Genomic DNA, 20,107 nt, shown 5'->3' on the forward strand with positions numbered 1-20,107 from the left:
CTGGGTTTTGTTTGTTTGTTTTTGGTTTTTTCTTTTTTTTCTTTCCTTTTTCTTTTTTTTTCCGGCGGCGGACAGCCTCGGCGGGCACCTTTGCCCTCTGGGCCTCTGGCTGCCGCGCCTTTTTGAGTGCGGAGGTTGGATCCCCACCACCCTCGGAGCTGTGCGGGCGCGCAGACGTCATCTTGAAATCCACTACGAAACCGCCCGGGACCCAGCCGGGCGGGCGTGAAGGGGCGGAGCTGTGCTAAGGCGTAAAAACAAAAACATCTAATGGCCACTCCGGACCCAGCCGAGCGGAAGTGAAGGGGCAGAGCTGTGCTAAGGCGTAAAACAAACAAACAAAAAAACATTGAGTCGCTGAATTATATACTTCAGATTTGTGTATCTTTCTGCCTTGCGGTGTGGTGAAGTGCTATGTAGTTTGTTTTTGTTCATTTTTCTTGGCGTTTTTGGTGTTTTTTGGTTTGGCTTTTTGCGTTTCTTTTCTTTTTTTTTTTTTCTTTCTTTTTTTTTTTCTTTTTCTTTCTTTCTTTTTCTTCTTTTTTTTCTTTTCTCTTTCGTTTTCTCCTCTTTCTTTTCTTTCTTTCCTTTTCTTTTTTCTTTTTCTTTTTTTTTCTCTTCTCTTTCTCCTCTCTTTTCGCCTTCTAACTGGGGACCCACGGTGAGCTTCGGAACGGGCCAGGTCCCTGGCTCTGGTACATACCAGATCCTGAGTAGTCACCCCCAGGGCCGGAGATCTGCGGGCACGCAATTGCCACTCTAGGGCCCATAGCCAAGTCACTGCGGAGCAATAGGGTACCAAGAGGCTCCCTGGACGGCCCTCTCCCCTGGTCCACGGACCTTATATAGGATCCCTCCCCAATTGTAAACACTGAATACTTCTCCAGAAGCGAGAGTGTGGAACCTGATCCCTGGGGACATTGGGCCAAGACAGACTTTTGCCCGTGGGAGCTACAGCAACTGGGGCGCTGAGCAAGCAAAGTCACCGTCCTCTCCCCATAGCTAGTATCTTGCCGGCAGATAGAGTCAGAAACCTCCCCTATAGAGGAAGAACCAAAGGGAAACAAACAAACAAACAAACAAAGAGAATTTCGGTCTACTATTAGTGTGGACCCTGCCTGCCTTCTGAAAGACCACAACACAGTGTCCTAACTCACCAAAGCGGTCCTGGATCACTCCAATCCTCTAGGATTGGACCCATCGGAAGTAGTCCCCCAACGGAAACAGAAAAATCTCTGAACAATACACAACAGTCTCCCCCACTTGCCAAAAGAAGCAACATACCTAGACTGTTTCACAGCCTAAGAATAGAGCACAAAGAGTCCTGTTAACCAGACTAAACCTATAAGTAAAGATCCAACGACAAATCTAGATGGGAAGGGCCCAGCGAAAAAACACGGAGAGCAAAAAGAATCAAATGGAAAGCTCATCCCCAAAGAGAAATACCAGCTCCCAACCATTTGACACAAACCAGACTCAAAACACCAACATGTCACAGGAAGAATTCCAATTATGGATTATAAACAAGCTGAATAATATACAAGAATCAATGGATAAACAACACAAGGAAAACACAAAAAAAATACAGGATTTGGAGGAAAAATTCACTAAAGAAATTGAAATATTGAAGAAAAACCAAACTGAACTCCTAGAAGTGAAGAATTCACTCAGAGAGCTACAAAACACTGTGGAAAGTCTCAAGAGCAGGGTAGATCAAACAGAGGAAAGAATCTCAGAAATTGAAGATAACTCCTTCCAACTAAATAAGTCAGTCACAGAGATAGATCGAAAAAGTAAGAGAAATGATCTGAGTCTTCAAGAAATGTGGGATTATGTGAAGAAACCTAACTTGAGAGTTATTGGCATTCCTGAGGGTGAAGAAGATAACAAGCAAGGGTTGGACAAGCTATTTGAAGACATAATCGAGGAAAATTTTCCAGGCCTTGCCAATACTCTAGACATACAGATTCAAGAAGCTCAAAGGACCCCTGGGAGATTCATAGCAAATAGTAAAACACCACGCCACGTAGTCATCAGGCTGACCAAAATATCCACTAAAGAGTCACTTCTCCGAGCTGTAAGGAGAAAGAAACAAGTAACTTACAAAGGAAAACCTATCAGAATTACGCCAGATTTCTCAGCTGAAACCTTACAAGCAAGAAGAGGTTGGGGCCCCATTTTCACGCTTCTGAAACAGAATAATGCCCAGCCTAGAATCTTGTACCCAGCTAAGCTAAGTTTTCTATACGAAGGAGAAATCAAGACATTCTCAGATAAACAAAGGTTGAGGGAATTCACCAAGACAAGACCAGCCCTCCAAGAAGTACTCAAAAGAGAATTATACACGGATCAGCACAAGAAAGATCCACGAATGTAAAACTACTCAAGAGCTAAAGATGAAATTCCAGATACCACAATGGCCTAGGAGAGAAAACATCACAATGAAGTTCTACCCAACAAGCTGAACAAAAAACTGTCTCACCTATCAGTTTTCTCAATAAATGTGAATGGCTTGAACTCCCCGCTCAAGAGACATAGACTGGCCCAATGGATAAAAAAATACAATCCAAGTATCTGCTGTCTTCAAGAAACTCACCTAACCTGCAAAGATGCATTTAGACTGAAAATAAAAGGATGGAAATAGATATTTCAAGCAAATGGTAACCAAAAGAAAGCTGGTGTGGCAATCTTAATTTCCAATAACTTAGCTTTCAAACCAACAAAAATAATAAAAGACAAAGATGGCTACTACATACTGATTAAAGGCACAATTCATCAAGAAGCCATGACTATACTCAATATATATGCACCCAACCTAGGTGCACCTAGATTCATAAAGCAAACCCTACTAGATCTCAACCAAATGATAGATAACAATACTGTAATAGCTGGAGACTTTAACACCCCACTGACAGTACAGGACAGATCCTCTAAACAGAAAATAAACAAAGACATAATGGACCTCAATAGAATGCTAGAACAAATGGGCATGGCTGACATCTATAGGACATTCTACCCAAAGTCCACAGAATATACATTCTTCTCATCAGCTCACGGGACATTCTCTAAGATTGACCATGTCCTAGGACATAAATCATGTCTTCAAAAATTCAAAAAAATAGAAATTATACCATGCATCTTCTCAGATCACAGCGGAATAAAAGTAACAATGATCACAAACAGAAACCCTCACTCTTACTCAAAGTCATGGAAGCTAAATAACCTTCTCCTGAATAATTATTCTATAAAAGAAGAAATCAAGATGGAAATCAAAAATTTCTTTGAATTAAATGACAATGGAGATACAACTTATCAAAATCTATGGGATGCAGCTAAAGCAGTCCTGAGAGGAAAATTCATATCCATAAATGCCTATATCAAAAAGACAGAAAACATGCAAATAGACAACCTAACGAATAGACTCAAAGAACTGGAGAAAGAAGAACAGAACGATCCCAAACCCAGCAGAAGGCGAGAAATTACTAAGATCAAATCAGAACTAAATGAAAAGGACAACAAAGAAACTATAAGGGAAATTAATAAAACAAAAAGTTGGTTCTTTGAAAAGATAAACAAAATAGACACACCTCTGGCTAGACTAACCAAGAGCACAAAAGTAAAATCTCTAATAACCTCCATTAGGAACATGAAAGGAGAAATCACAACCGATGCTACAGAGATACAAGATATCATCTATGAATTCTACAAAAATCTTTATGCACACAAACTGGAGAACGTGGAGGAAATGGACAAATTTTTAGAAACACATAGTCTTCCCAGGCTCAACCACGAAGAAATAGAGTACCTGAACAGACCAATATCAAGAACTGAAATCGAAACAGCAATAAAAAACCTTCCCAAAAAGAAAAGCCCTGGTCCAGATGGGTTCACACCTGAATTTTACCATACATACAAAGAAGAACTGGTGCCCATCCTACATAAACTATTCTCCAATATTGAGAAGGATGGAGTTCTCCCTAACACGTTCTACCAAGCCAATATAACATTAATACCAAAACCTGGAAAGGACACAACAAAAATAGAGAACTACAGACCAATTTCCCTCATGAATATAGATGCAAAAATTTTCAATAAAATACTAGCAAATCGAATCCAAGTACTTATCAAAAAAGTAATCCACCACGACCAAGTGGGCTTCATCCCCGAGATGCAGGGGTGGTTCAACATACGTAAATCTATAAATGTAATTCACCACATAAATAGAAGCAAAAACAAAAACCATATGATACTCTCATTAGATGCAGAAAAAGCATTTGACAAAATTCAACACCCTTTTATGATAAAAACGCTTAACAAAATAGGCATTGATGGAACCTACCTAAAAATGATACAAGCCATATATGACAAACCCACAGCCAACATCATACTGAATGGGGAAAAACTGAAAGCACTCCCACTTAGAACTGGAACCAGACAGGGCTGCCCATTGTCTCCATTACTTTTCAACATAGTATTGGAAGTCCTTGCGAGAGCTATCAGGCAAGAGAGCAGAATCAAGGGAGTCCAAATAGGGAAGGAAGAGATCAAACTCTCACTTTTTGCTGATGATATGATGTTATATCTGGAAAACCCCCAGGATTCAACCAAGAGACTCCTGGAATTGATTAACGAATACAGCAAAGTCTCAGGCTACAAAATTAATATACACAAATCAGAGGCATTTATATATGCCAATAACAGTCAATCGGAAAACCAAATTAAAGACTCAATACCTTTCAAAATAGCAACAAAGAAAATAAAATATCTAGGTATATATCTAACTAAAGAGGTAAAGGACCTCTATAAGGAAAACTATGAAACACTGAGAAAAGAAATAGCAGAACTTGCAAATAGATGGAAAAATATACCATGCTCGTGGATCGGAAGAATCAACATTGTTAAAATGTCTATACTACCCAAAGTGATCTACAGATTCAATGCAATCCCTATTAAACTACCAACATCATTCTTTACAGACATAGAGAAAATAATTATACACTTTGTATGGAATCAAAGAAGACCCCGTATAGCAAAAGCAATTTTAAGCAACAAAAACAAAATGGGAGGTATTAATTTGCCAGACCTCAAACTATACTACAAGGCCGTGGTTCTTAAAACAGCCTGGTATTGGCACAAGTGCAGGGACACAGACCAGTGGAACACAACAGAAAATCCAAATATAGAACCATCCTCATATAGTCACCTAATTTTCGACAAAGCGGGAAAGAATATACTCTGGGGACAAGAATCCCTATTCAACAAATGGTGCTGGGAGAATTGGTTAGCCACTTGTAGAAGACTGAAACAGGACCCACAGCTTTCACCTCTCACAAAAATCAAATCACGGTGGATAACAGACTTAAACCTTAGGCGTGATACAATCAGAATTCTAGAAGAAAATGTAGGAAAGACTCTTACAGACATTGGCCTAGGCAAAGAATTTATGAAGAAGACCCCCAAGGCAATCACAGCAGCAACAAAAATAAATGAATGGGACATGATTAAATTAAAAAGCTTCTGCACAGCCAAAGAAACAGTCCAGAGAATAAACAGACCACCTACAGAATGGGAAAACATTTTTGCATACTACACATCAGATAAAGGACTGATAACAAGAATCTATTTAGAACTCAGGAAAATCAGCAAGAAAAAATCAAGCAACCCTATCAAAAAGTGGGCAAAGGACATGAATAGAAATTTTTCAAAAGAAGATATAAAAATGGCTAACAAACATATGAAAAAGTGTTCAACATCTCTAATCATCAGGGAAATGCAAATCAAAACCACAATGAGATATCACTTAACCCCAGTGAGAATGGCCTTTATCAAAAAAACCCAAAACAACACATGTTGGCGTGGGTGTGGAGAGACAGGAACACTAATACACTGCTGGTGGGACTGCAAACTAGTGCAACCTCTGTGGAAGGCATTATGGAGGTATCTTAAACAGATTCAAGTAGACCTGCCATTTGACCCAGCAATCCCATTACTGGGCATATACCCAAAGGAAAAAAGGTCATTCTGTAACAAAGGCACGTGTACCCAAATGTTTATAGCAGCACAATTCACAATAGCAAAGATGTGGAAACAACCCAAATGCCCATCAATACATGATTGGATTAGTAAACTGTGGTATATGTATACCATGGAATACTACTCAGCTATAAGGAATGATGAAGATACGACATCTCTATGGTTCTCCTGGAGAGAGTTGGAACCCATTATATTAAGTGAAGTATCCCAAGAATGGAAAAACAAGCATCACATGTACTCACCAGAAAATTGGTTTCCTTGATCATCACCTAAATACAAATCTGGAAACGACACCAATTGGACATCAGACTGAGGTGGGGGGTGGGGGAGGGGATGGGGGTATGCCTACACAATGAGTGCATTGCGCACCGTTTGGGGAGTGGTAACACTTGAAGGTGCTGACTCGGGAAAGGGGGGGTGGGGAAAAAATATGAAACTATTGTTTTTAAAAAAAAAAAAAGATATATATATGCACAAATATATATGTATATATACACACAGACATAAAAAAAAAATAGTAAATTGCCATGTCTTACATGGCAATGGTCACTCCCATATTCAAAGCGTACTTTGGAACTCCTGTCTATGTCACTCTTTGGTCTGTATAAACAGTTGAAGGAGAAAAAAAAAAATAAAAAAAAAAAAAAAATAAATAAACACTTATGAGGCTTGATGAAAGTCATATTTTGTCATTCTGAGCTCATTGGCAAAATGAGGGGGTTGGATAAGATAATCTGATTCCCTCTTCAAAAATATGATTATAAATTGCTATGTGAAATATTATGCAAATGATACCCTGTTTCCTTAGAAAGTGTTTTTACCTCTTCATTCTTGATTAGTGATTGTCTAGTTTAAAAGGTGACCTACCCTCTATGGTGCGTTTTCTCCCATGAAATAATCATCTATAACAGTAACCACTGTACCCCTTGTTCCACTGGAGGAGGAACAATTTCACATTAAGTTTACTTCCTTATACCATTTATCCAGATTCTCTTGTATTTCTGTCATATTTTTGTTAGTTATTAAAAAGACAGTTCCATCCCCTGCCAAAAATATTCACTAACGTGGGCCATTTGTATTCCCTGCTAACCAATATTTTGTTCTTAAAGAAATATTATTTGAGTAATTGTGGAGTGAGAGTGCTCAGCACAATGTCTGTACTTGCCCTAGAACATAAAAACATTGGAGAGAGCAAGGTGGTCTTCTCCGATTTCACTGTGATTTTGTTGATGCCTGCAGTGTTCTGGTTATTTTCCCACTGGGCGAGAATTGCTCATGGGGATAATAAATTTGGGAGATTCGTCTGGCTCTGCCAGCTCACCATAGTCCCGTGGAGTTGGCTGCTTCTCTCTCCTAATCTTAACCTTTCTATTTTTCTCTCTTGTCCCTTTCTCTCTCTCCCTTCTCCTTTCTTTCTCATTCACTTACTCATTTGCTCAGCATATGCATGGATTGCCTGCTCCTTGGCATCCGCCCAGGGCAGGGCTGCTGTGGAAGGCACCCCTAGACCCCATGGGTTTATTTCTCTGTTGGCCATAGCTCACGTCAAAATGAAGGGCTGTGTGCGAAAGGGTCACTGCCTGGAAGAGACTGCTTGATTACTGTGATTTGAAAGAAAAGGGAACTGTGGGGTGTATGTCAGGGGGGCACATTAGTGAATGGCAGAAGGGAATTTCCAAGCAAGCTTCTGGCTTGGGAAACCTGGGGTTGGTTAGGAGAGAGAGAGAAGAGGGAGCTAGAGCACACAGCTATGACTGGCCTGGGCTATGGAGAAGAGGCAGGCTTGGGCCTAAGGGACCTGCTGGGACACGAATGGAGACGGATTGAGATGCCTTGGTGGTGGCCTGGGGTGATTCCATTTTATGATGAGTGCATATTTTTATTCCTTTCTAAAACATTTGATCCACTAAGTGGAAAAATAAATAAATAAGTAAATAAATAAATAAAAATAAAACCCTGCATAGGTGCGGTACCGAGGATTGGATTATTTTCATCAATGTCATCCTCCAGCCCTGCCACGGCCCCTTGTGTCTTCCCTGAATCCCCATCCCCACCCCGTTATCATCCGCCTCATTGGTCTGCCATGATGTCTTTGAATCTGTTCTCCAGATCTTTCGTAGCTGTGCAACTGTGAAACAACATGTTTTATGTGTACTTAAAAATGAATGTTTATTGTAATGAATGGTTATCACTTGGCCACCTGCTTTAATGGATCTAGTTTTTCACCCAGCACTGCTTTCTAATACCCCTCTATGCTGCTGCACCATAGATTCAGTGCACTCCTTTTCATTGCTGTACAGTATTTCCTCCAACAAATGTGCATTTTGTTCAGACTTTTGGGCAATTTCCAGTTTTTCACAAAGGATGGTGCAATGGACAGCATTGTGCATGTTGCCTTGTGGACATGAGGATAGGCCACTTTTTTCTCCAACTCTTTTCAAAATGTTTAAACCTTCAGGAAAGTTGAAAGAGCATACATTAACCATTTGCTTTCCTTTTACTTAAATTATCCAATTATTTAATTTTGCTGTGTATGCTTTCTGTCTAGATAGACACACACACAGAGACATGTATGCATGTGTGTAGTTTATTTTTTACTAAACCATTTAAAATTTTAGACTTCACTCCTAAATATACCATCACTGATTTCCTAATAATAACCATTCTCTTATATAACCACAACATGATTATCATACCTACTAAAATTAGTAATAATTCCATAGTGTCATATAATAGCCAATCCATACTGTACATATTTTTATTTTCAAAAATACAGCCGAATTCTCTCCAAATCATCTGTACTAATTTATTGTTCCTAAAAGCAATGCATGAAAATTTCAATTTCTCTACACATCCACCAACATTTTGTTATCTGACTTTAATTTTTGCTAGTCAGATGGATGAAAAGTATCACTTTTACATTTGCATTTTAAAAAAGAAAAGTCAACCACAAAAACATGGAATTCAAGTACAAGATTTTATCTTTAATTGTCAAAGTAGAAATGAGATCCCAGTTTGGCTTCCAGCACAGGGTAATAAACTTCATGTCTGTGAGCAATTTGGAACAGGATGCTCATATTTTTCTGAAGATTTAGGAAAGAAACATAATGTAGTTCAGTTCTTCATTTTATAAACATAGAACTTTCAGCCAAAAGTCTTGTCAGAGCATGTTTTGACACAATTATCTTGGGGATCCAAAATTTTTTCAGTGAAGTATTAATAGTTAATATTTTAAAAGTTATATAAAATGGATGACTTTAGTATCAAAATAGCCAACAGGATATGAAGTCCTCAGATTGAGAATGAGGAAGAAACAGAACAGACTGTATCCCTGTTCTTCATAACAGGAAAACTGATACTAAAACTTTAAAAAAAATTTTAGCAAAACTCTTAAATTTAAACTTTGACAACTAATAGACATGACATCTTCATAACCAAATGGGGACAAAATTTTGTTTACTTTCTTATGCATAAATGCATAAAAACAAACACCATATCACTGCCACCCAGTGAGTAACACTGTTAACTTTTGATGATTATAATTCCAACTTAAAAATGTATGTGTATGTGTGTGTGTGCATGCAAGCAAAAAAATAATCTAGGTAACTTTAGCCTTAAAGTGATACTGACACTTATTGACTGTTTTCCATGCGCTAGGCACTGGTGTATTGCTTGCACTATTAGCATTCCCATTTTCCAGATGAGGCCAATTGAGGAGCTGTTCAAGGTGAGGTACCAGGTGACTGGCAGACCTAGAAACTGAGCATAGGCAGCCCCTTTTAACTTTTACTATATCCCTTCTAGCCAGGTAGATTTTATTCATTACTTTTCATTTACTGTACTATATATAGCACTTTGTGTCAGTAAGTATTCATCTGCATTGATTTTCTTGACCATATAATATTTCCATTGTAGAGAGTCACCACAACTAATTGATTTTGTCTTCTACCACTATGCGTTTACTTTTTTCTTATTTATATTTGTTACTGTGTATAACACTGTGGCCACTGTCTCATTACATATGTCTTTGGCCACTTGTCCAATGATTTCTTTAGGTTATATATCCTAGAATTGGAATTTCCAGATGACATAACATCTCATTTTAAATAATGTTGTTACAAGCTGTCATATAATTCTTACTATTGCTGTGCACAAGGATAATTTGGAATGGGTATCTGTTTTCTTATATGTCCACAAATACTGCTCCTCTAACAGACAAAATACTGTATGTCATGGTTTTAATTTGTATTCTCTCATTTCAGTGAAGCCAAATATTTTTCATATGCATACTTGTATTTTCTTCTAGTGAATTGCCTTTTTGTATTTTTCTAGTGAATTGCCTTTTTGTATTTTTCATGCCTTTTTCTTTTATTGATGTTGTTTTTAAAAATTGATTTGCAATAGTTCTTTAAATGACGAATATAATTACACTCTTTGTTATGTAAGGAAAATTTTTCCCTAGCTAGGTCTTTGTTTTATCATGTTTTTATAGTGTATTTTGAATTTTGTTTCTATTTAAATGATCTGAATTTCCCCTATGCATTATTAAACAAATACTCACCTTAATTTTCTTGAAGTATATTGAGCATTTAAATTTTTGCATATCAATCTTTGACACATCTGGGATTTATTTTGATGCGCCATACAGGTCTGATTTTTTTCCCACATGATTAAGATCTAGTCCCAACACTACTGAGATGCCATTTATGAAAACGGTAGGTGTAGTGCCTGGCATGCACGATTTCTCCATAGCCAGTCCTTTCCTTGCTCTCTCCCTGTCTCTGTCTCTGGCATAATCTTAGGCAGAGGTACTAAGTAAGGAACCTGGCCATATCCAAGAGGTGACTGGAGGAGGAGAAACAAATAGCAAGACAATAATTGAGATTTCACCATTTCATTTATAATTTCTGAATCTCCTCTGGATGACATACGAGAATGGTTAGCGTCCATAAGGCTGGTTTGGGAGTTTGATATGCCTTTTTCCCTGGAATGTGTTTTTCCAGCAGGTCACATCGTTGCTGGGTAAATGGAGTGGTCCTCATCTGGATTCTCATACTGACTCAGCAATGGCGACCTTTAGAAAACGCTTGTTGAGTTACCCTGGCCGTTCAGCCTGCAGCAGCGTTCCATTGGCTGGCTTGGTTTCTAGTGCTTGATGGATGATGAAAAATAAGTTAGAATCTGATTATTATGGGCTGTTCAAGATTGGTACTTAACAGTACTCATGGTAATCAGCTACCAGAACCCAAAAATTCTTTGGCATGTAGAAAAAAATCTTAGGTAAAATAATAATGATTTTAAAATTACTTCTTGTTTCCCTGATGTATCAAGACTAAATAAAGCTACAGTGGTAGATCACTCTGGAAGAGGTTGCCTCTGCCCACTTGCTGAGTGAATTGAGTCTTTTGTAGCATTTGTTTCCTTTTATTATATCAGAGAATAATCATTCTTTGTGAGGTGATCTTGAAATTCTTAAAGGAGCAGAATGCAATTGTTATAAGTACTATATCATACCAGAAAAGATAATCAGATTCACCAGTTGGTGTAACTTGTGACATACCACAGAGTACAAGACCAAGAAAAGTTTTGTCATTTTTCCATTCTAGTTAGTAAAGGTCATCAACAAATCCTTTGTTGCCAGAAACCAAAGTATAAAAAGCTAAACATGCTCAGAGCATCTTATCTCCCATTATTTTCATTTCTAATTTTTTTCTCAGATTTGCTCATCTCTCAAACTCTCAACACCTCCATATTTCTTTTACTTTTTACCACCAACTCCCCACTAAAACAAAAAAAGCGAACAAATAACCCCCCAGAATCTGGAGATTATAGATTCTTTCTATTTTATTTTAGAACTTTGGGGCATAATTGATTTCTTGTGTTGAATTTCTTATTTTTATTATGTTTTTATTTTATATATATTTTTAGAGACAGCTCTGTCACCCAAGTGGGAGTACAGTGGCATGATCGTAGCTCACTGAAACCTCTAACTCCTGGGTTCAAGCGATCCTCCTGCCTTAGCCTCCTAAGTAGCTGAGACTACAGGCACACACAACCACCCCTGCCTATTTTAAAAAAAAATTTTTGTAGAGATGGGGGTCTTGCTGTGTTGCCCAGGATGGTCTTGAACACCTGGCCTCCAGTGATCAAAAATTAGTAGATGAGTGGAAATTGAAGATTCTGAGTTTGAAAAAGAATAAGGAAGAGGAGGAAAAGAACAGCTAGAGAACGTACATCTGTTTCGAAGAACATTAGCCAGAGATTCTGGATTTGGGTTGTTTGTTGATTTGCAGGCACATACTTTCTGTATAAAGCGTAATGAAAAGTTTCAGCTAATTTGCCAAAAAGGTTGACTTTTTTTCCTTTAAACCTATAATGAGGTCAGATGAGGCGGCTCACATCTATAGTTCCAGCACTTTAGGAGGCCAAAGCAGGAGGATCTCTTGAGCCCAGGAGTTTGAGGTTGCAGTGAGCTATGATGATGCCACTGCACTCTAGCCTGGACAACAGAGCAAGATTCTTTCTCAGAACAAACAAATAAACAAAAACCTCTGATGAAAAAAAAATTCATCAATGTATGTTTTGGGGGTGGTGGTTGGGGAAGACAAAGCCTACTGCTTGGAAATATTCCTCATCAGGAAAATCAGAACTGAATTTTCATTTCCATACAGAATTTAAAGCAGGAACTGTGCCCACAGTAGCATAACCAGTAAGGAAAAATCTGAAGTCCAGTGTGTAACTAAATTTCCAGTGTGTGAGAGCGAATGTGGAGGTGACCATTTCAATACAAGCTGCAACTAATTTTGTTGCTGCTGTGGACACCGGACCTTAGCAAAGTCTTGCCAAGGCCATCCCATTTCCACCTCCTATTTGATTCTCTTTGGATTTTACTGTGCAGACAATAGCTGGATTATAGAATATATAAAGTGAGATTTAGTAACTACATTGAAGATTGTTTAAATGCATTTTAGTTAGTATTGTCTAATGGATTTGGTACTGTAGTGCCTAACCTGAGGGGATTTTATGGTGATGCACGTGTTTGGAACCTAGATGTGCACAGTGGTGATGGTTATTTCAGGGTGAACGTGGATATGTATGTGACCTCATGACATCACTCTTGGTGGTTGTGGGCACTATATCTGGCCCAGAAACACTAGCTAATCCTGAAGAATCTTTACACATTTAGCTAATAATATATACTGTTCTTACATGTTCGCAAAGTCTCCTTCACTTCTTAGAAAACATGGGTTTGAAAATGAGAGTTTTCTCTGTTTAGTCTACCATTCTTTTATCAAATAACTATTATAAAAGTCAGATACTTCTTCACTGAATAGATCGATACCAAAACATATGCAAGCTGGGGAACCGTGTACTGGGTAAAAGGTATAAATAAGAGAATTTTGCCATCGATCATTACCTCTTCAACCCCGAGTGCGTATGGAGCCAGGGAGGCACTAAACATTTACAGGTCCTGGCAGGAGTACAAATAGAAGCCCCTGGCTGGTGTCCCCTTCTCCCCATCCCCTCCTGCACACAGTGCTAAGGACTCTACATGCACCCTGGCTAGCACACCCAAGCTCTGTCCTCACCCCCTCACAAACATCTGTCTTTTTGCTACCCTTGAGGCCTAGGAACGTGTTTGTCCCCAAGAGGATGGATTGGGGAATGGCCCATGTAAGCCCTAGAAGTGGGTTCCAGAGTCCCTAGTGCCTGGAGCAAGGGACCGAAACTGGGGAGAGGACGTGGATGGACAATAGGCGTGGTCCCTTGGCCTTGCATCCACATTGCTCCCTTGGGTGGGGAGAAGGTCAGAACGAGGCCCTCTGCGGTTGGAGCTCCTTTGCCCAACTCTGAGGGTGGTACTGTGCGGGGCCCTGGAATACGAGAACAACTGCAGGTCATTGTCTTGCTGGCCCTTTCTTTTTTAGCCAGCAAGCATTTGAAGGTCTGTTCTGTGCAGATTGTTAGGCTAGATGTTGTGGGAGGATATAAAATATGAAGCTATTTTTAATCTAGTTGTGGGGGAGACAAAAGCTGAACTGAGAATAATTTCAAAACAACAGATTAATAAGGGAAAATGGCTAGCCCAATAAATGACAAGTAAGGGAATTTTGGGTGAAATGGAGTCAAGTGACAGCTCTAGGTGGGGAAGGAGGGCTGGTTTCAGGGCCATAGGGCGGTACAGTTCATGGAGTTCATGGCTGGCAAACTTAAGTGCCTTCAAGGCTCTCGCAGGTGCCATAAAGGTGTGAATGGACCTGGTATAAGACCATAGGAACTATAGGTAGAATGTGAGAGGATTTGTGTTGAATGAGAGAATGTATGCCCCCCTCAGAAGAATTTTGATTTAGACATGAAAGAGTTGAGCAAGGTACTGGGCAAATTAAATGGGATCTCTGAGTTCAAACTCCTGGGGTTGCTGATGAAGACATTTAACTGACACTGCCACATCGATACAGAAGCTTAATAATCTGATTGTTTACCCATATTTACCCTAACCCTAATAAAGTAACTTTGGTTAGAGAAATGGCTTCACATAGAAAATAAATATGAGGGGAAAAGTTGTAAAGAGGAAATTCTTTAACCTGCCAGTTCAAGTCTGGATGGTGGGTAAGAAAAGTGGAACAGTAAAGAGCTCCTTTCCCTTTCATGTTGGAGGTTAAAAAAAGGTTTGCTGGATTTAGAAAAATGTGCAGGAATCCCCTACTATTGCCTTCACCTCTGTACAAATCCTACCAATAATTATCATAGCAGGTTTCTCTGAGCATTGAGCCCGTGGTCACCATTCCCAAGCAGCAGCACCGTGTGGGGTTGGACAGTGTGCCCCTGCCAACCTGGGAGGGCTCTGGAACCTGTGAATGTGACCTTATTTGGACATAGGGTCTTTGTAGATGTAAGCTGGTCAAGATGTGGTCGGAGTGGATTTGGGCGGGCCCCAGACCCATCATGACTGGTGTCCTCATAGGAAGAGCGAAATTTGGACACAGACACACACAGAGGAAAGAAGACCGTGTGAAGGCAAAGGCACAGGCTGGAGTTACGCTGCCACAAACCAAAGGACATCAAGGATTGTCAGCAACCCCTAGAAGCTAGGAGAGGAGCAAGGAACCAAGTGTCCCTCGGAGCCTCTGTGAGAGAATACATTTCTAGTGTCTTAAGCCACCTAGTTTGTGGTACTCTGTTCCAGGAGCCTAGGAAACCAATACAGGTGCCATTTTCCAACTTCCACATTGTCACTAGAAATGCCACCAAGTTCCTGATCTCAAAGGTTATCATTCCTGTTTCTAACCTTGTCTCCAAAATGGACCGAGTCTTCCACTCCCTTACATTTGCTTCTTCCTCTCCGTTTCCACAGTTATCACCCGCGTCACTTATCATGCTAATTCATGTTTGAATACTGCTGTCTATAATTAAAAGTGATTTTAATTCTCACAACAAATGACAATGGGAGTGGTATTATTCTGCCAACTTAACTGATGAAGAAACTGAGGTCCAGAGAGTTCAAGTAACTTGTCTAAGGTTATACAGTTAACTGGTATATTAAAAATTTGGGATTCTAGCAAGAATAGGCCCGTTAGCTCCAAGAAAAAATAACCCAAAATAGACAGTCTTGCTATAATCAGTGTGCCATACCACCTTCTCCGTCATTCAAAAAAAAAAAAAAGTAAAGGCCACAAAAACATGTCTGTATCATCACTGGGGTACAATGAGAGGAAGCCTTAGTTTGTTCTCTTTGCTTCCCTACACCTTGGAGGAACAACCCTCATTATTATGACAGCAAAGGCGTCCCACTAATTGGTAGAATAAAGAAAGAGAGAGCTTACTTTACCTCTCTTTTTTTCCCTTATAACAACAGAATTTCTTTTATGTGTTTAATTACAGCCTTTGAAGATATATCAGATTGGCTTTTGGTGGAAAGATTTTTTTTTTTCCCCCAAAAGTAGGTCACTGGAGATATAATTAATACAGATAATAGCTGTCTCATCCACAGATTTCTTGGAGTTGAAATGACCTCTTTTGCTTATGTTTCCCCACTGTCTGCGACAAAGCAGCTAGTTGGGTTATGTTGTTCAGCTGGTTTTCTAGCAAGGGCAAAAAGTACATCCTCCCAATATAAGAAACATGTCAGCAATTGCCACAATTTTCTTACGGAAAATCTGAGTTATTTTTTAAGGAGGAGGTTGTATGAAAAGGAAAAGCTGGTTGGTAATGGATTTCCTTATCTTAGACTGCATGTTTAAGTAGTGAATTAGAGTAGTGAGGCCAGAGGACACTGTGAAGTCCCCCCTACCCACAGTAAGGTGGAGTTATACTTAGGATAACCACATCCTTTGTTGTCCAAATGAGGATACTTTTGAGAATACAAAAGGATGCTATGAGTAATTACCTCAGGACAATGAGTAGAAATTAGGGCTGTCTTAGGTGGTCATCTTGGTTATTTTAACCCACTCTGGAGAGAAGAATCCAGCCTGTTTTTGAAAACATCTGCCCACAAACAGAGAGAGGTCTTGGTCAATGGGGCTGGACATGATAACTAGTCATGAATCATTAGGTTGCTCCTTAGAAATTAAATATATTTATTTAAGAAATTAAAATTAAAAAAAAAATTTTGTATAGATAGAGTCTCACTCTGTTGTCCAGACTGGAGTGCAGTGGTGTGATCATAGCCCATTGCAGCCTTGAACTCTTGGACTCAAGATACCCTCCTGCCTCAGCCTCTGGAGTAACTGGAACTACAGGAGTGAGCCACCACACCCGGCTAATTTTTTTTTTTTTTTTTAGAGACAGAATCTGGCTATGTGCTCAGGCTGGTCTCGAACTCCTGGCCTCAAGTGATTCTCTCGCCTTAATCTTCTGAGTTGCTGGGATCACAGATGCAAGCCACTGTGCCCAGCTTTTAGGGAATTTTGGGGGTATTAGTGAGAGACACATTGAAAAATTCTTACCCAAATATTTTGCTTTAGTCATTCCGGAGTTTATGACTCTGGGGAGTCTGGGGCTCTGGGGATTTTGGCCTGGAGGAGAGGAGACGGGGGAGTTGAACTTCTCCTCTTGGTGGAGACTCACACCCTAGAATCAGTGCCCAGCAGGGGCACTCCATATATGCTTAATAAACAATGGAATGACCCTAAGTACATCTTGAATTGGATTGGGTCACAGTGTACACCAGAAAAGAAATCTCTCTCTTTCAGAGGATGAAGCCATAATGGAAACCTTTTGATGAGAACTCAAGAGTTGAGTAGGCATGAACTTGTTTGTTGATTGGAAGGTCGAAAGGACAACTAAAGGGGGAGAGCATATTTCATGGACGTTGGGGAAGGGTCCCCCTGAATGAGATGGTATGAATGATTCCGAGGCTATGTGATGATTAGACAAAGAATGCTGTGGAAGGTGGTATTAGATAATTCTTCCAATATTCAGACGTTTATCAAGCACCGACTCTGAGAGCAGGCTGTCCAGGGTGCTGGGGCTCAAAGGGGAGAAGACAGTTGCCGACTTCAGGGAACTCACAGACTAATGAGAAGGCACATAAGCATATAATGAGAGGACACGTAAACATGGCAAATGTAGCAGTATTTGCAATGCAACGGTACATAAAGATATTATAGGGACAGGAAGAAGAGAAGGAGTCTTTCTTCTTGGGAATGCAGGAGGATTCCTGGGGAAAGTGGCACTGGAGCAGTGTGGGGATGAGTTGGAGGCTTTGGCCAGGGAGTCAGCGGGCCTATGGGGATAGATAAAGGAAGGTGAAAATGACAAGGCCCAAGTTTTAAGTGGTTAACATAATCTTGCCAATCAATATCTTGCTGTGACTTTGCCCATGCATTCTTAAACTGGACCTTTCAAGGGTAAATTTGCATATTTTGATCACAATGGTGGGCTGGAAAACACGGTATACCTATTTGTATATATATTTAAATCTAAATAAAATGAATTTCATAGTCTGCCAGAATTCTGAGATGGACTTCAAGAGAATGATTTCCTAGCTTTCCAAGGTGGCTGATAGGGCATTACACTTTTAAAGACCTACAGTGTTAGAATTCCCATGTTGTCATTCTCAATCTGACCCTATATTTAATTGCACTGGTAGCTCCTTTTGTTTAACTAGCATTTATTTTATTTTCATTTAGATGTATCTTTAGGGGGAGTGGGGGAGGAGTATAGGAAAGTGGGTGAGGTACTCTGTAGGTGCTGGTGTTTCAGCAAAATGTTCTTGAACTCCTGGGCTCAAGTGATGATGCTCCCGCCTCGGCCTCCCACAGTGCTGGGATGACAGGTGTGAGCCACTACGCCTGGCCTCAGCAAGATGTTTCAGTGTTTCCAGATGGTTGCCTCGTCTCCTCGTCTGCCCTTACTGAGGCTTAAGGATTTTAAGGCCATTGTCTCTTTTTAAAGCTTCTTTCTTTTCCTTTAAGTAATTTTTGTTTTTACTCTTTCTCTGTTTTCTTCTTCAATATGAGCAAAGCCAAATTTTTGGACAATCACAGCGATTATGCAAGGACAAGTTCTGACTTTAGGCTCATTCTTGTGTTACCCATTCCAGTGTTAGATTACTTCCCATATTCTTTCAAAGGCTGAGAGGCCAAAGTCTTACCAGTGCCCTGGCGTTATAATTTCTTGGTGAATATTTCTGTAAGAATGAGGGAAATGTTAATTTTCAGAAGCAGTAGTGAATTGTGGAAGATGCTCAAACCATTAATGAATGTGCTTACAATTTACCTTTTTTAAAAAGTAAAATAATGTTGAGTCAGTCTCAGAGCACAAAGTGATCTCATGAGCCTCCCTACAAGTTAAACGAGTTGTCCTTCTCACGCAATCACTCATATTTTAGCTGTAAGTCACAGAGCTTATTTGAATAGGTTTTCCCCTATCCTTTGTGTGGTTTATTCATTTTTAGGTAAAAGCAATTGATCTTAAGGGAATCTTCCAAAATAGAGTTTGACACTAACAAGCATTTGATTCTTAAGAGTCTGGATATTCTGGTACTTTTCTGGCATCTTATACATATGAGCTATTGACATAGAACAAGCAAAATTGTGTAACTCTTTATGGAAGGGTCAGTTAATGTTTCGGCAAGTCTCAAAGAGTTCTGGATCATGTGACGACATACAAGAGATTAATATAAATCAATGCTAACCGTTTCCTGATAGAAAGCAGCCAGTACTAAGCTAAACATTTGTATTGAATTTTAAAAGAATATCATATTTACAGCAAATTATAACAATTTGATTGTATAGATAAATATCTCAGATTAATTTAGAGTAAAAATTAGCCTTCCTAGTCTCATTGCATTTGAACTTTTAAATGCACTCATGGCAAATATGAAAAGTACATTCTTTCTGATACCTCAAATTAGAAAAACAATTATTCAAAAATTTCTTGTGATTAAAGATTGTTAGTATGACTGTTTGACTTTGCCTCATATAAGAACTACTCACAAATCAAGTTCGGAATTGCAAATACTTTCTTGATCAAAATGAGACCCGAAGATGACAGAAAGTAGCAGGGAATCTTTGGAATCACTCCTCTTCTTGGTTAATTAATAAAGATGATTTTGCAGATTAATGAACCAAAAAGGCTATCAAAAATAATACAGCATCTTTTGAATTCTGCTCTGTTGTTTTGTTGTTATTTTAAACCTTAAACTCTCTATTCAGCCTCATCACCTTAATTTCTTTCAACTTTAAGTCTAGTATTAACCTCTTTAGTTAAGAGGGCAGCCATGAACCCTGTCTCCAATTGTTTCCAGTTCTGTGTTGTCTAGAACATTGCTACTTCTCCTTTATGGTGAAAAATAGCACCTCTGTTCTATTTGCAAGAACAAACGCTGGGGAAAGTGACCTGGTTGTGATGGTGACATGGGGGCTAGGTAGAAGCAGACAGGACCGGCACTTTAAAATATGTATTCCCCCAGGAAATTGAAAAACAGAACTCCCAAGGGCATATTTTATTCATACAGAAATAAAATTGGAACTTGGTAGGAAAAAAACCCATCAACTAAAGTGAATGGCATGTAATAGCTTGAGCATTCCAGTCCTAGGTAAATTCTGTTAGTAGAAGTTCCCCTTTGCAG

At 39.3% G+C, this 20,107-nt stretch overlaps 1 protein-coding gene across 1 annotated transcript in view; it reads left to right on the forward strand.

Annotated features, from left to right (window-relative positions):
* GNA14 (G protein subunit alpha 14) overlaps nucleotides 1–20,107 on the forward strand; it is a 186,196-nt gene that overhangs the window by 80,711 nt on the left and 85,378 nt on the right. The gene's annotated exons all lie outside the window — the stretch shown is intronic.

Source organism: Eulemur rufifrons, chromosome 7 (genome assembly GCF_041146395.1).
Source record: "Eulemur rufifrons isolate Redbay chromosome 7, OSU_ERuf_1, whole genome shotgun sequence".
NCBI lineage: Eukaryota > Metazoa > Chordata > Mammalia > Primates > Lemuridae > Eulemur > Eulemur rufifrons.